The sequence below is a fragment of the Saccopteryx bilineata genome, chromosome 11 (genome assembly GCF_036850765.1).
Source record: "Saccopteryx bilineata isolate mSacBil1 chromosome 11, mSacBil1_pri_phased_curated, whole genome shotgun sequence".
In the NCBI taxonomy this organism is placed as follows: domain Eukaryota; kingdom Metazoa; phylum Chordata; class Mammalia; order Chiroptera; family Emballonuridae; genus Saccopteryx; species Saccopteryx bilineata.
Window position 1 is genome coordinate 61,508,512 of NC_089500.1, and position 17,128 is coordinate 61,525,639.

Sequence of the window (17,128 nt, forward strand, 5' to 3'; positions counted from 1 at the left end):
GGAAAATCTCCCCCCATTCAAGAAAGGGAAGAAAAGAGGCAAGGGCAAGAAAGGGCAGTCAGGCAGAGCTCCCCTGCAATGTGATCAGTGTGCCATCTGCTGGGTTACTGGTCATTGGAAAAAGGAATGTCCCAACTGGGACAAGGGGGAGGTGTGCTGGTCAGCGACCTCTCAAGGGGAAGGTACCCTGTTCACTATAGCTGGGGAGACCCTCTTGGACTGAGGGCGACCAGACTCAGGGGCCCCCACTGAGTCTATGGTCCTCATGGTGGTAGGGGGCCAGCAGGTGGACTTCCTGATTGACACAGGGGCTGAACACTCAGGGGTGACCTGGCTGGTGGCATCACTCTCCACCCGTAGAGTGGACATTATAGGAGCTACAGCACCACAGGCTAAACAGGTGTTCTGTCTGCCCTGTAAATGTACAATAGGAGGTCATGAAGTTATGCATTTGATAAGTAACTAGTTGATACCCTAATTGAGCCACCATAGGGGCATATTGCCCTTCTCCATGTAACATATCAGCCGTAATGGCAAACTGCTCTTGTCGGTTTCTCAGCCTGTTCGGCGGCTCTTTCATAAAATTCTGATTTCCATACAAAATAATCACCCGAGAGAGATAGGCATGATCAATCAATTGCCTTCTAGTCATTTGGAGAAAGAGCTTTTGCACCAATAGCATCTAATAAACAGTGTAAAGGGGGCAGTGGGCCCAGACTGAGTGCAAGCAAATTTGAGTTCTTTCCGAGTTTTGAAAAGTAGAGGTTCATGACTTCGTACTTTATTCCCTTGATTGTCCTGTCTTTCTACAACAGGAAAACATGCAAAGCCATTCATTGTTTCCTCTTGGTCTTGAGCCTGATCTAAGGCTTGTTGGAGCAGGGATCTCCAAGGATCAGAAATAAAAATATCCAGCTCTGAGTCATGTATATGCCGATCCTTTCCAGAGGCACCCTGAGGTTCCCAGTGAGGATAAGGTGGAGCGGAGGGCTGAACAGAGGAAGGAGCAGGGGGCAGCGGAGGCGTCCAAGTTAAGGCAGCCATAGCTGCTGTGCCAACATCTGCTGAGTCATCCTCTGAGTCATTCTTAGACTCAGAACTATCTCCTTCTCTTTCCTTCTCTTTCTCATAGTCTTGTTTCTCCTTCTCTAACTCCCTCTGATACTCCTCTGGCAAAGGATTCTCATTAAGTGATTTTTTTTAGGCAAAAGTTTAATATCTGTCTTTTCACTCTCTGTTTGTCTGCAGTGCCTTCAACCCCCACCACTACAAAAAAGGGCTTTCTCCTTTTCATGAGTTGGATCGAGACAGTCTTGCACCAGGCTCCACAAAGAGAAACTCTCAATTGGATACCTTAGAAGGCTCATGAACTATATAATGATCTTGCAGGCACTGACCCTCCCGGTCCCACATAGCCAGATTAACTGTCCCTTCCTTCAGGAGCCAGGGGCATATTTTCTGAGCATACTGCAACAGGCGCTCTAGCTGCAAACCTCACACATGGCATCCATGTGCTTTAAGCATACACTTAAGCATTTGTACAAAAGGGTCCCTCTTTTTTACCCCAACTGTCTCATAACATATTACTCCCAATGATACTCTCCCTGAAAACTTTTTCACTCAGGGAATTCCCTCACCTTTGTCCGCCTTCAGTTTCATTTTCTCGTACTCAGGTCCTGTTCGGGCACCACGTGAGGTGAACCAACACGACTAGTACCAGGTCCTGAGGGAGAATGGTGGGGAATGAAGAAATAAACACAGAGAGACGAAGGATGGGATCAGGAGGCCTCTGTAAGCTGATGACCTACAAAAGCACAGACACCTCCAAACAGCTTTATTTTATAATGCAGAGAACAAAGCCATTTGCAGCTTAGGTACTACTGGGAATTTTAACAAGGAGGTCTCCGATACAAAGTCATGCATAACATCTTAACTAGCAGTTCCTCGAGCCAAGGGTAAGAGGAAGAGAATATAGATTCTCTTTAGCAACTCAATCAAGCAAGGAATATGGGGGAGGGCTGCAAGGACTTTGTCAGCTTACAGCCTGTCTCCCACACAGACCTTACACTCTTTGACATAAACACTGGACAGACCCCCCAAACCCAAAATGGGACTTCAGGCCCCAAACCAAACACTGTGCTCTAAACCCAAGCCACACCACACACCTTGAATACCAGACACAGGATGCCAGAGACTGACAGGACCCTGGACACCAGATTCCATATATCATATCCTATGACTGGAGCTGCATGTGGACTCCACATGGACTCCACACTCAAAATCAGAACAAAAAAAATACACACAAAGGGACCCCAGACCCCAGATGCACAGACACACACCAAATACAGATTTGACCACAGACCATAGAGACAAAATCCAGATCTGTAACCAAGACCCCATAACAAAACTCCAGACAGGGAGCCAGACAATGGACCCAAGCTACCACGTGACAGACACAGATGCTGAACCAGATGCTCACAGTGGAAACACAACCAAGACTCGATAAAGAAAGCCCATGACTCTCTAAGTCCAAGCAGGCAGCTCCTCACATAGATTGTAACGCCGATTTAATGGAGGAAAAAAGGAACATAACTTGCAGCACTACTACATTCTACCAAAACCTACAGAAATAAACCAAATAAAGGACAGAGGGGACAGAAATAATGCTTACCCTAGCCGGTACGCGTCCATGATCTCCAGCTGCAGGACTCTCTAGAAGTTCGTGTCCCGGCCATTCATGTCACATGTCACACCAACACTGTGGGGGACTAAAAAGAATTTCCTTATGCCTTCAGAGTTTTCTAGCAGTTGGGCTACTAATTAAATGAATATAATCAGATGAACAGGAGATATTCAAAGTATAACACATGCTCAAGGGAATTCATATTCCAATAAATACAAGATACTGAGGTTATACTGGGTATATAGGAAATTTTGACAAATGGAATAACACAATCTTAGATTTTTAGAAGTGACATGGGTGATGTGCAGTAGGTAATTTAAGAACAGTGCGACATACTCTAACAGATTACTTTTTATTAAAAAACACCAAAACCTGCTGGACACAAAAAATAATGTAAGGAAACCAAACAAGCTACTCCTTGGAGTATTAGTGTCTAAAGTCAAGGTGTAAGGTATTTTTCCCTGCCGAGGAAGAAAGAAGGGAGTAGCCACGAAGTGTGGAACAGCAGAAGCTTTATTTAGTAGAGCGCTTCCTAGATGAGGTTCTCTGGTCCAGAGACAGTGGCCAGAGAAGTCGCATGGGGGGAATCCGCACGCGGGTAATTTATAGGATCATTAGGGTGGTCATGGGTGGCAAAATTTCATTGGCTGACAGACAGTCATTCTTTTTCAAAGAGCTCCTGGGAAGTTTCTTTTGGCGTGCATGGGTGTGGGCAGTTCCAGCCCAAGTTCCCGGGCCTGATTCCTCACGTGACCTTCTCCCATCGCCAACCGACCTCACATTCCAACCTTTTATGTTAGATAGGGGTACCGCTATTCGTCTGGCTACTTCCTGCTGGTTAGTGGTGTCGTGGGGAAGGGAGGTCGGAAGGTGGTGGCTCTGAGGGAAGTCGTGGATATGGGTGTAGGAGCAGCTGGTTGACCGTGACTTGAGAAACTTTGCGGATGTGGCCCTGAAAGAATCTAAAAAAGAGGAGCAAATATGAGTAATACACTGATAATTAGAAGAGGACCTAGGATAGGGGCAGCCCAGGTGAGGATGGGTGACTGCCACCGGGAGTTAAGCAGCTTGTAGGAGAAGAGGTCCTTGTGCAGTTTCTCTTGTAGATGGTTGAGGACCCCGATGCTTTCTTCCATTGGGCCAGTCTCATTGAACAGCATTGCTCCCTGCTTTAATTCACTCTGGATGCAGGTTCCCAGTGGGAGGAACAGGAGCAACAGGAGGGTCTGCAGGGCCCAACCTTTTAGTGAGCCGGAGACGGGTGGGGCCCAGTGGTTCCGACTGCCAGCAGTCCTGCATGGGGGCAAGCTTGAGGTGAGAGACATGGTACCAAGGTGTTTGCCCTAGGAGCTTGGCTGCAGTAGGAGTAGTCAGTATTGCCGCATGGGGTCCCGTCCACCTGGGCTGTAGGGAGTCGGGCTGGAGCTCCCTCAGAAGAACCCTGTCTCCTGGCTGGAGGGGGACCGCTGGGTGTGCTTCATCTGGACCCCCTATGGGAGGAAGGGTCCGGTCTGCATGTTCCCTGAGAAGATGGCGGAGTAAAGACAGAAAGGGGAGGTATGTGGTAAGAAGAGGGGGGTTTGGCTAAGAGTAAAATTGGGAATTCAGTGTTGAAAGAAGCCTATTAGATCGAGGAAAGAATCTGAAGGAATATGAAACAGGGAATTCCATCCAAACTGCATGTCAGGGTTGGCGTGTGAAGGGGAAAAGAAAGGGTCCCCTTCACTCCCATAACCGAGACCTGTGAGGGAACTAGAGGTCCAAAGTGTGATGGCAAAACAGAGAAGGTAGCCCCGTGTCCACAAGAAATGAGATGGACTTACCCACTACCTCTAGCATTACCCTGGGCTCTGCGAGGGTGATGGGGTCTTCAAATCCGGGCTGCATCAGTCGTCCATGAGGCCTAGGAGTTCAAGAAGTGAGCCCGCCTGGCTGGCTTGGCCTCCCATTTGGGTGGCTTGCCCTCCACATAGAGGCATGAGGAAAAGCCTGTTGCCCAAAAGGAGCAATCGCTCCACCAGTGATCAGGCTGCTTGCAGTCAGGGCAGGGCTTAATGGGCGGCTGCGGGCAGGGGCACTGCCGGGACCAGTAAGAGGGTTCCTTTTTGCGGTTCGGACTTGGGTCGAGCACCTCCTATGCCTTGCCCCTGTTGCTCTGCCAGCCTCAGGGCTGCCACAAGAGCCTGGGTTTGGAGAGTTACCTTCTGCTGCATGCGGGCCTGGCAAGCAGCCTCGGCCTTTTCCTACTAGCCGCGACCATTAAAAACTTTCAATGCCATGTTCACAGATCATGAATAGGGGTTTGAGGGTAAGAATAAGAGGAAGGGGACTTCTGGGGAGCCCAGCACCTAGATCCAGCCAGAAACGCTGGAGCCAGAGGCAGGACAAGGCCAGGCCTTCCTGCAAGAAGATCAGGGTTGGGCCATGGGGTCAGGAGCCCTACAAACTGGCATAATGGTCAATGGCCAGCAGAGGAGGGCCTGATGGGGGAGGGGCTTAAGAACACAGTGGAGAACGGAGGGGCTTCTGGCTGGCAGAGGAGGAGAAATAGGGACTGGTATTTGCAGGTGAATGAGAAACAGGATCTGGCAAAGGGAGGGGAGGAGCCTGATAGGACAGAGGGAGCCATGCAGGAGGGGAAGAGAGTTGGGAGTCAGTGAAAGAGGAAAGATCAGGAGTGGAAGGTTTAGCTGAGGTTTCTCTGGCCAAAAAGGGCCTGCGCCATAGAACAGGTGGCACAGAGATTAGGACTGGAGAGCAAATACTAGAAGCCCTGAATATAAGGGATCTCCACTGTTTCCCCATTCTTTGGCAATAGTTAAATTGGTGAGGGTGTTAAAATCAAAAGTCCTTTCAGGAGGCCACCTGGTCTGGTTATCCAGTGGGTATTGTGGCCAGGCTATATCGCAGAAGATTAGTTTCTTCTTTTTTAGGGAGGTATCAATGTTTGAGAGATTCTGGATAAGGCACCCCAGGGGTGTTTCAGGTTTGGATTCCTTTGCCCCCATGGCCGCTCCCAGTCTCGGAGTGATCAGAGATGAGAATTGGCGTCCAGCAACTCAAACTCTGGCCAGTCAGGTAGAGTGAGAGTGTCTGGGACATCTCCACGGGCACACACACACTTGGAATGGATAAGAGGTCCTTGATGCAGCTGCAATTATGGACAGGGAGTCTCAGCGGAAATAACTGAGGGGAGGCTGCAGGAAACCTACCACACCATGTGCCAAAGTGGGTGGAAAGTTGGAGGTCCTGTTCTTCCTCGGAAGGGAAGGGGAGAGGAGCGGTCCCTTGTGGACTTCAAACTCCTCCCGGGTTTCGGCACCAAATGTAAGGTATTTCCCTTAATTTGTCATAGTTAACTACCTTTTGTGCTGCATCTTGCATGCTAGCTATAAGACATTCAATCATTTGGTCTCATCGTCTCCTACCTGTTTGTCTCGTTTGGTAATTCCAGTTGGGGGTCCAGGGCAGAGACTGCCTCTGGGCCTGTTGGCATTTGAGGGTTTGAGATCTGGACCTTATCTGCATGAGCCTGTGCCGCCATCCAGATTCAGTCCTGTTCATTAGGGGTAAGGGTAGAAGACATAATAACATAGAGATCATGCCAAGTGAGGTCATATGCCTGAGTGAGATATTGGTATAGGCAGTAGAATTAGAAGAGTAGGAGCCTAAACACTTTTCGATTGCAGACAGATCAGAGGGAGAAGGGGACATTAACGCTTACAACTCCTTCTCTTCTGGCCACCTCACAGAGAGGGTATAGGAGGTTGGCTCCCTCTTGTGGCCTGGAGTGGGATCTGGTGTGAGTGCTGACTGGGGAGGAGAGAGACTAGTGATTAGACTATACTTCTCTACCTGAAACAGATTTTGCAGAGTAAATCTCTCAAGCAATTTCATAATCTAATTGAATGTGTCAGTTTCTCTTTCTTAAGAGCTAGCTTTAAATCTCTTAGGTTTCATTTCTTTAACCTGCCAGTAAGTCTGTTTCAGGGCTCGCAGCAAATGACTAATCACGAAGGAATGTCTGATGTCACAAGCCGAAAAGTCCTGGCAAACTTCCATAGAAGACCCTCCTTGGTCCAGCAGCCAATGGGCTAATGCCCCACGACCGTCTCACTTCCCCTCCCAAAAGCCCTTAAAACCCAGTCCCAGGCTGTGCCTGGCATGCAACTCTTCCTTGCGAGTCATTCCGGCAGGGTTCCTTTCTTCCTTTCTATAAAGCCTGTTGTTACTCTGGTCTTTTCGGACTCCCATGGATTCCAACATTTGGTGCCGAAACCTGGGACAGGGTACTAACTGCCTGGACGATCCCTCTTTGCCGTCCAAACTTACAACCAGGGAAGCAATGGGCAGCAGCAGCTCGTCCCGGGCTTACTCCCTGATTCTGTTTGGACGTGTAATTGTAGGTTGATTGGCCAGCGATCTGTCCCTGTCCTGAACCCCTACTGGATAAGGAGTTTCTCCCTCCCCTTCCCCAGTTGGCCTCCAAATTTCTCCCTAAAAACACCTCTTCCTGGTCAAACAGTTTTGACTTCGGACCCCATATCTACGAGTGGTCTGCCTCTACTCCTTTATGGACTTCTACAAAAGTCTAGGAGTGCCTAGCCAGGCCCCTCTCCTATGTCCCGGGATCTCAGCCTTGGGGTGACGACCTCTTGTCTGAGACTCTGTTTCTATGGAGATTTTCTCCTCTCGGAACTATGACTGAAGGCGGGGACGCCCCCTTCTCTCACCAGCCTCCTCAACTGTGGGCTCCTCTCAGTCCAAAACGTCCAGCCAGACTCCCCTCAGAACATGGGCTCTTCCAAATCTCAGGCCTCAGAGGCTACTCCTTCAGGATGCCTCTTAAAAAAAACCTCATCAAACTCGGCCTCGCAGACAGTGTGGCCTCAATATAAACACTACTTTCAATTACAATACACTCAAAGATCTCAATAATTTCTGCCACCGAACTGGGAAAGCCTCAGAAGTTCCTTACATGCAGGCTTTCTTCTCCCTTCACTCCCGTTCTTAATCTCTGTGCCACCTGTTTTACACGCAGGCCATTTTTGGCCAGAGAAACATCACCTAAAACCTCCACTCCTAATCTTTCCTTCTCCGTGGACTCCCAACTCTCTCGCCCTCTTGCCTGACCCCCAGGGGCGCCCCTCTCTTGGGAACCCTCTCTAATCCCTCTGCAAATCTCTTCCACTTGAGTCTCTTCCCTCCAAAAGCCCCTTCCCCTCTTTTCACTAAATCCTGTTTCTCATTCATCTGAAAATACCATTTTCTCTTCCTCCTCCCCTGCCGGCCAGGGGTCTCTCCCTTCTCCACTGTGTTCTTAAACCCCTTCTTCCTCCTTACAGACTGTGACTGTGCCTCTCTCCTCCTCGCCCCAACCCCCTCCTCACAGGCTCTGCCTTTCTTCTCCTCACCCCAGCCCCCTCCTCACAGGCTCTGCCTCTCTCTTCTTTGACCCCTCCTCCCTCCTTACAGGCTGCAGGGGGGTGGTTTCTTCCCCTCATCCCCTCCCTTCTCCTTACAGGCTCTAATCTTTTTAACTCCTCTGACCAGTGGTGCCACCACAAGCACTTTAACCTCCTCCCCCTCCTCGTGCAGATTCTGACCCTCCTTCTTTCCATACAGCTGTTCACACTGTCCATCCGTCTGCTTCTTCTCTTCCTCCCCTCTATGTTGACAACTCCCTACCATCTTGATTTATATGTAAAATCTTTGCTTAATGTGTAACTGTGTCTATTCCTAAGGCCTTAAACCAATAATTACCAACCTCTTAAATCAAGGCTTACTCATCCCCATGGACTCTCCCTGCAATACCCCCATCCTTCCTGTTCGAAAACCTTCAGGAGCTTATCACCTCATACAAGACTTACTCCTAATCAATGAGACGGTAGTTCCCCTCCATCCAGTAGTCCCTAATCTCTACAGGTTGCTGTCACACATTCCCTCAAACACCACTCACTTCACGGTCCTAGACCTCAAGGATGCCTTCTTTTTTTTTTTTTTTTTTTTCATTTTTCTGAAGCTGGAAACAGGGAGAGACAGTCAGACAGACTCCCGCATGCGCCCAACCGGGATCCACCAGGCACGCCCACCAGGGGCAACACTCTGCCCACCAGGGGGCGATGCTCTGCCCATCCTGGGTGTCGCCATGTCGCGACCAGAGCCACTCTAGCGCCTGAGGCAGAGGCCACAGAGCCATCCCCAGCGCCTGGGCCATCTTTGCTCCAATGGAGCCTTGGCTGCGGGAGGGGAAGAGAGAGACAGAGAGGGAAAGTGCGGCGGAGGGGTGGAGAAGCAAATGGGCACTTCTCCTGTGTGCCCTGGCCAGGAATCGAACCCGGGTCCTCCACACGCTAGGCCGACGCTCTACCACTGAGCCAACCGGCCAGGGCTCAAGGATGCCTTCTTTACCATTCCTCTACACCCTGACTCTTACTTTCTGTTTGCCTTTACTTAAACTGACCCGGACACTAATGCAACCTAGCAACTTATGTGGACCATCTTACCCCAGGGGTTCAAAAACAGCCCACACCTGTTTGGCCAGGCACTATCTCAGGATTTAGCAGCATGCAATCTCAAAACTAGTACTCTCTTACAATATGTAAATAACCTACTCCTCTGCAGCCCCTCCCTGCCTGCCTCAAGGAGACACACCACCACCCTTCTTAACTTCCTCACCATGAAGGGATATTGTGTCTTCTCTGCTAAGGCTAAACTTTACTCTAAGTCCATAGTCTATCTAAGCATCACCTTAACCCCCACCACCTGAAATCTCACCCTAAATCAAACTCAGACCCTCTGCAATCTCCAACCACCTACCACCGCAAATCAAATCCTTTCTTTCCTTGGTCTAATAGGCTTCTTTAGACACTGGATCCCCAATTTTGCTCTCTTAGTCAAGCCCCTCAGTGAAATCTTCTGAGCATGGCTTTTAAGGTCTATAATGGCCAAGGAAGTAACAGAAAAGGCAAATAAGACCCAAAAGAGGTCAGGAAATACCAGCTTTTGGCATACACTCTTAAAGGCACCAGTGTCCTAAAGGGCTTCATAGAAATTCATCAGGGCCCTGCTTCAAGAGTGGAAAGAAAGGTCATTGAACTGAAGCCTGCGAGGCTTCTCAACCCCACTAAGGGACACATCTTTGCTGTGGAAAGAGGGACACGAGGAGGTAAGCTGCCCCCTTGCTCCATGGAGGAAGGGTTCAGTCTCTTCTAGCCCTGCTCCAGCTACCTGTGATCTGACCTTGCTCAGCATGCTGGGAATTGCCACTGAAGGCCCAAGGACATCATTCACGAGCCTAAGGCATTCTTCCAAGTAGCAGATAAACTGATCTCATTTCTTATAAACACAAGGGTCATCTACTATGCCTTGCCTGAATATTTGAGTTTTATTTATCCCTCAAAGATCTCTACTATGGGTATTGACAGTCTGATTTTGTTGCTTTATTTAATGTATAGTATCTTCATTTTTCCTTTTGTCTTAATGCCCCATGTCTATTGTAGGCTGGGAACTGCTGCTAATTCCAGCTAAAAGCAGTGGTCACTAGGACTTAAACTCTAGCTGCAAAGTGTAGAAATGTAACCACCCTTTCCCTAAGTACTTGCAGGATTTACAGGTTACTCAGTAGGCTGTTCAAAGACTGTCTAAGAAGTGCTTCCAGCAGTACATCATCCATGGACTGACTTTCACATGGACAGGTCCACACACCGTGATCCTGACAACTCCCACTGCTGCTAAAGTAGAAAAATGGCATGCCTTCGACCTGGAAATACTGAGGTCGCCGGTTCGAAACCCTGGGCTTGCCTGGTCAAGGCACATATGGGAGTTGATGCTTCCAGCTCCTCCCCCTTCTCTCTCTCTCTCTCTCTCTCTCTTCTCTCTCTCTCCTCTCTAAAAATGAATAAATAAAAAAAGAAAAAAATTATTTAAAAAAAAAAAAAAACGGCATGCCTTACTCCAACCACAAACCGGAAGCTGGTTGGTCTATGTATGGCAAATATATGAAAAAACTAAGGACTCTTTTAATCAGACTTTGAAAAAAGGGAAAGTAGGGTAAAAAGAAAGCCAAGTTAATTGTCACTAAAGGTTAAAGATTTTTAAATCAAGAGTTCTGACTAGAAAGGAATTGTATGGTTTTGATAATAGAAGGTATAAGGTGTGGAAATACTTTTGAAAGAAAAAGAGGCCCTGGCCGGTTGGCTCAGTGGTAGAGCGTCGGCCTGGTATGCAGAAGTCCCGGGTTCGATTCCCAGCCAGGGTACACAGGAGAAGCGCCCATCTGCTTCTCCACCCCTCCCCCTCTCCTTCCTCTCTGTCTCTCTCTTCCCCTCCCGCAGCCGAGGCTCCATTGGAGCAAAAATGGCCCAGGCACTGGGAATGGCTCCTTGGCCTCTGCCTCAGGCACTAGAGTGGCTCTGGTCACAACAGAGTGACACCCCAGAGGGGCAGAGCATCGCCCCCTGGTGGGCAGGGCGTCGCCCCCTAGTGGGCGTGCCAGGTGGATCCCGGTCAGGCGCATGTGGGAGTCTGTCTGACTGTCTCTCCCCGTTTCCAGCTTCAGAAAAATACAAAAAAAAAAAAAGAAAGAAAAAGAAAAAAGCAAGTTGTTATGAAAGCCAGTTATTTCTGGATAAGAAAGCTCATGAAAGCTGAGGGTTTATGTAAGTTGTAGAAGGTCTGTGCAGGTTGTAGGAGATTTGTACAGAGAAAAAAGAATTTGAACAGTCAGAAAACTGGTTTTCGAAGAATGTTTAATTAGTCATCCTAGCTAACAATCCTCTACTCTCCCCACTTATTGGGGTGGCTCTTTCCTCCACCCTGACCATCTGGAGCTCAGAAACAGAGAAACAAAACTGACCCCTTGTCCTTCTATTCTCTATTCACCTCTCAGCCTATATCACCCAATCAGAGGCTTTCTACTTGTGTGGGACCAACACCTATATGTGTCTCCCTACTAATTGGACAAAAACCTGTACCCCAATCTATCTCACCCCAAATATCAACCAAATCCCACCCCATGAGCCTTTTCCAGTTCCTAGTACACTACCCATCAATCTAAGGACCAAACAAACTATACAGGTAATCCCTCTTCTTGTTGCTTTAAAAATTTCTATAAAAATAGGTCTAGGGGCAGGGGGACTGGCCACTTCCCTTATTCCCACTCTCTCTTTGAAGCCCAGCAAATTCGTGAAAAACAAACCAAGTCATGGAATCAGTGGTTTCGCACAAACTGGGTGTCTTGACTATTGCCTTTCATTGGTCCACTCACTCTCCTATTTATTTTTCTAACTTTTAAACCCTACCTCTTACATTAGTTCACTAGTTTCTTACAGAACCGCATGCAGACCTTTGCCAATCAGAAAATTGGAAAAATCTACCTAACCCTACACACCAACCCTGAAACCTGCCCTCACGAAACAGAAAAATCTGGAACCCTATAAATACACCCCTACCCGACAAGAAGCCATCACTGCATCTCTCTACCCCTCACTTAGAGAGGCCATAACCCCTCACCACCCCTACTCAGCAGGAAGAAGTTACAGAAGATAATGACCTCCATCCCTTTTCCCTGGAGGCCTCTCTAGGAACCACTCTCTTTCTTTTATTATATATATCAAATAGTCGGGAATCTTAGGTTTCATTTCTTTAACCCTGCCGGTAAGTCTTGTCTCAGGGCTCGCAGCAGATGACCAACGCAAAGGAATGTCTGACGTCACAAGCCGAAAAGTCCTGGCAAACTTCCATAAAAGACCCTCCTTGATCCAGCAGCCAATGGGCTAAATGCCCCACGACCCTTCCTACCCCCTCCCCAAAACCCTTAAAACCCGGTCCCAGGCTGTGCCTGGTGCGCAACTCTCCCTTACAAGTCAGCTCAGCAGGGTTCCTTTCTTCCTTTCTATAAAGCCTGTTGTTACTCTGGTCTTTTCGATTCCCATGGATTCTAACAAAATCAACATGCCAGGTGCAAAATATCAGCCTTCTTCATTCCCACTGTTGAAACGTTACATCAAAGGTATATATCCATAAGCTACATTGCTCCATTGTTCTATATTCCACTGACATCATTGTTCGGTTTTCACGTCAAGTTACTTTCCTTAAAATATTAAATCTTATTTCAGGAAATGGTGACGTCCCTGTACTCTCAAAATGTATTTGATGACTTGCTTCTGTGGGAGAGAAACACACTTCCCACTACCCTCAAAGGTTTTTCAACTGCTCTAATAAACAAATGTGACACAGATTAGCAACAGAAAATAACATAATTTAAGACGTACTTGATAGATAAAATGACTACTCAGCTGCCATCTCAAGAACAGTGCTGGCCCAGAGGAGGAGGAAGGACTCAAAACAGACCGCTCTCATCCCCCACTGTGAGGCTGTAGTTCATTCGCTTGCTATTCTCTCTTAATGGTTCCTGGCCTTTACCTTGAACTATAGCAAGAAGTTTATCTTTGCAGGAATGTCAGGAAAAGTTTACATTGGGGAGGGATCCGACAATTAGGGGAGTTTAAATCACAATGTTTGTTTCTAAAAGCCTAGCTACAGGACCCAGCTGTTCCTGGGAGACGCCTGACCTCAGCTGTCTCGAAGATTTACCAAGGATACCAGATAGGACCACATTAATTAGGCCTGTGCTACATCAAAAATAAAACCTTGCAGAGGAGGTGTTTCTGCAGGTGAATCCCCCTCCTCCTGCCCATCTTCAAGTCAGTGACCAAGGCCACAAACCAAGATGTGCTAATCTGAGCATATCCAGGTGCACCAAACCCCATGCCAGCAAATGCCTGCGGCAATCCCTCTATCAGACACCCCCACTCCCGCAGCTGTGTTGACACCCTTTGTTGGTCTCAGCCCATCTGCACGTAGGTGCTTTTAAAATAAATTTTCCTTTTGGAACACACCAGCCTCATGTTTTGGTTCAGCCCGTGGTTTCTGCCTTTCAATATTTGTGCGTGGAAACTTCACTTTCATAAGACTCAGAGGCTCCATATAGAGGAGAGGATTAGTGATAGAAAAAAAAAATAGGTATATAAGACATTCTGGCCTGACCAGGTGGTGGCGCAGTGGATAGAGCGTCAGACTGGGACGCGGAGGACCCAGGTTCGAGACCCCAAGGTCGCCAGCTTGAGTGCGGGCTCATCTGGTTTAAGCTAGGCTCACCAGCTTGAGCCCAAGGTTGCTGCTCGAGCAAGGGGTCACTCAGTCTGCTGTAGCCCCTGGTCAAGGCACATATGAGAAAGCAAAACTAAGGTGCCGCAACAATGAATTGATGCTTCTCATCTTTCTCCCATCCTGTGTGTCCTATCTGTCCCTCTCTCTGACTCTCCTGTCTCTGCCACACACACACACACACACACACATACAAAAAAAATAGATGATGTTGTGCATCAGACTTCTAAGAGGTCCCACTCAGAGAGACTAGAGGATTAGGAGAAGTATTACCTACCAGACTATGGAGTCTTATAACGAGGATGCAGACATGAGCTCTGCATCCTCACCAGATAAAGTGGCTGTATCATGTTATCTCTGGGTCATGGGAGCAGGGTAAGAAGTCCCACATGAGAGTAAAAGGAGGTCCTGTGACATGTGCAGGAATGAAGAGGTCATGTGAATATAGAGAAAACCACACATGACAGACTGCAGTGTCTTCCCACAACACTGGGTCCTGAGAGGGTTAACAAAGTTTTCTCCTTGTGAAAATAGAGTCTCCTGAGCCATCTTCTATGTCCTGGGACTGTGGCAATAGGTCTCAGTTGATTGAATAAGGGGTCGTGTCATTTCAGCTCTGTGTCACGCAAACCTGGGGAACATTCACATCTGACAATAAACGACCCTATCACATGGGCTTTGTGTTCCTGATGGTGGGAAATGGTCCCACTTGAGACAACAGGCTCTGCATCCTCTGACTGTGAGGAAAAACCCCTGCCTATGACCACAGGCTACTGTAAAACTCACCTCTATCCTGTCAGTGTGGAGAGAGGTCCTTCCCTGAGAGAGCTGGTGGTCGTGTTCTATCAACACTGGGTCCTGTGACAATGGGGTGGGTTACACCTGGTAGAGTAGGGGGCTTGAAAACTCCAGGACTGGGTCCTGTCATTATACAAAGTCCTACCAGAGAGAATATGTTGTTGTGTCACATCAGCTCTGGGTCTTGTGAGTATGTGGAGAGTCCCACCTCAGAGTATGATGTCTTCTGACATCAGATCACAATCCCATACAGTGTGTAGAGGTCCACTGTGCGAGAATTCGGGGTCCTGTCACATCAGCTCTGGGACCTGTGAGTGTGAGGAGAGGCCCCGCCTTGACAGAGTAGGGGGGATGTCAGATCATTTTTGCTTCTTATGAGTGCAAGAAAAGTTCTTTCCTTGAAAGTGCAGGGGATGTTGTCGCATCTGCTTGGGGTCTTATGACAGTGTGGAAGCATCACCACTGAGAGAGTACAGAGCCCAATAATGTCAGCTCTGGGTCCCGTGATGAAAGAACGGGGCCCTACCAGGAAGAATAAGGAGTTGTGTTACATCAGTGCTGGGTCTTAGGACTGTGGTGAAGGGACCCGCCTAAGATGGGTCACAGGACCTTAAACCGTAAAACAAAGGTCTGGAAAGTGTTCATTTCATCAGCCTGGCCACCGACATGCCATCCTGTGTTCTCTGTTCTCTGTCTTAGACTTTCAGAGCTTCCACTTTTGCAATAAAACTCCCACACAACATGACTATCTCCTTATTCTTACCCTGCTAAAAACAAGAAAAACCGTTCGTGCCTACTACATTCCCAAGAGGCCAGTCTTCCCGTTTCCCCTTCTTCTAATACCCAGGAGAAACTAGAGAGAGGTAACCTGAGGAATCTTCGAGAGCAAACCCTGCTGAACCCTCAGCCAACGCAAATGCTCCACACCCACCTGACCATTTCCTGATGCCCTTCCCCTCCTCTTGAAAAGTGAATGCTTGGCAATTAGAATGGACTGCAGCTGGTTCTGCATAATTCTGCTCTCTCTTCCTGTACATGGGGGACAGGGGACCCTGAAACATTTATTACCAGGCAGCTGCACTGTGCTATCTTCCCATTCCGCTTCCTCCTAAACTCTTCTCCTCTCTCACTTTCTCGATGACCTCGTGACACCAGCAGGCTCTCCATTCTGAAAACCTCAGTCCTCTCTTATTCAACCCAAATTCTGGAATAGACACTAACTTCTCCCACCCGCAGTGGAACACTTTCGAAACCTCCTCCCAAAGGTCTTCAGTCTAATTCTCTCATTTACCCACCTCTTCATAACAACACCCCTTGCAGGAGCCCCGTTCCTCCTTCCACCCACAGCCTACAAGCTGAGATGCAGAAATCTGCGCAGAGTATTTCCTGGCTACTTAACTGAAGTCTCACTGTGCTTGTCACATCCTGGCTCAAACAAAGAAGGAGAATTCACCTGGAAAGTCTCTCTTTGCCCGTTCTCCCATGACCTCCTCAAAAGACGTCTGAACAGGGTATAAATAAGTCATCTCCAGGTCTCTCCTCACGCCTTAGCCAAAGTATCTGCTCTGCCCTCACACACTGACCTCAAGCTTCAATGGAACATTTGCCACCAGATCTACCACCTCGTTCCCCAGACACCCCTTCTTCTCCTCAATGGCTTCTTGGAACTGGAATAAAAGATCCGCCTCCATGTCTGTCCTCACCCTTAGCACCAGGACTCCCTGTACAATTCACACACCAGGTGTCAGATAGATGGATCCAGGAAACAAACCTCTTGGGGTCTTTCTTCTCTTACTTGTAAAAGTTCTCAACTCCATAGCTTGGAACTCATCCAGTGTGGAAAAGCCTAGGCGTCAGACGTGGCTCTGCCACCTGACAGCCTGTGAGACCGGACTTCCCAATGCTCCAGTGTGCTGGGACTGTTAGGATTAAATTAGTCCCTGTAAAACTCAAAGTTCCCTCACCCAAAGGTTTTGTACAGATGAAGTTAATTTGCTTGCTATTCTTTCTCCTAACAGCTGCCTGGCCTTGACTTTGAAATGTAGCAAAGCTTGCGTTGGGGAGGAACCTGATCATGAGGAGAGCTTTAAATCACAATAGCTGTTTGTGAAAGCAGGCTCACAGACTCAGGCCCTCAGCTATTTATTACTTGGAGACTTACCTCTTGGCTTGGCCGTCTTCAGGGTTTACCAAGGACACCAAGTCTGTGCTACATCAAAGAACTTGTGTCTCTACAGCAGTATTTCCTCATTGAGTCAGTAACTAAGGCCACAAAAACCCTAATATACTCATCTAAACTTGCCCAGGTGCACGAATCCCCAGGCCAGCAAATTCCTTATACCTAATGCCCCCTTCCCACAGTTCCGGGCTGACACTTACTGGTCTCAGCTCACCTGTATGCTTGCACTCAGGTGTTTTATAAGATAAATCATCCTTTTGGAATTCACCAGCTTTGTGTTTTCAGTTTGTCTATCCCCA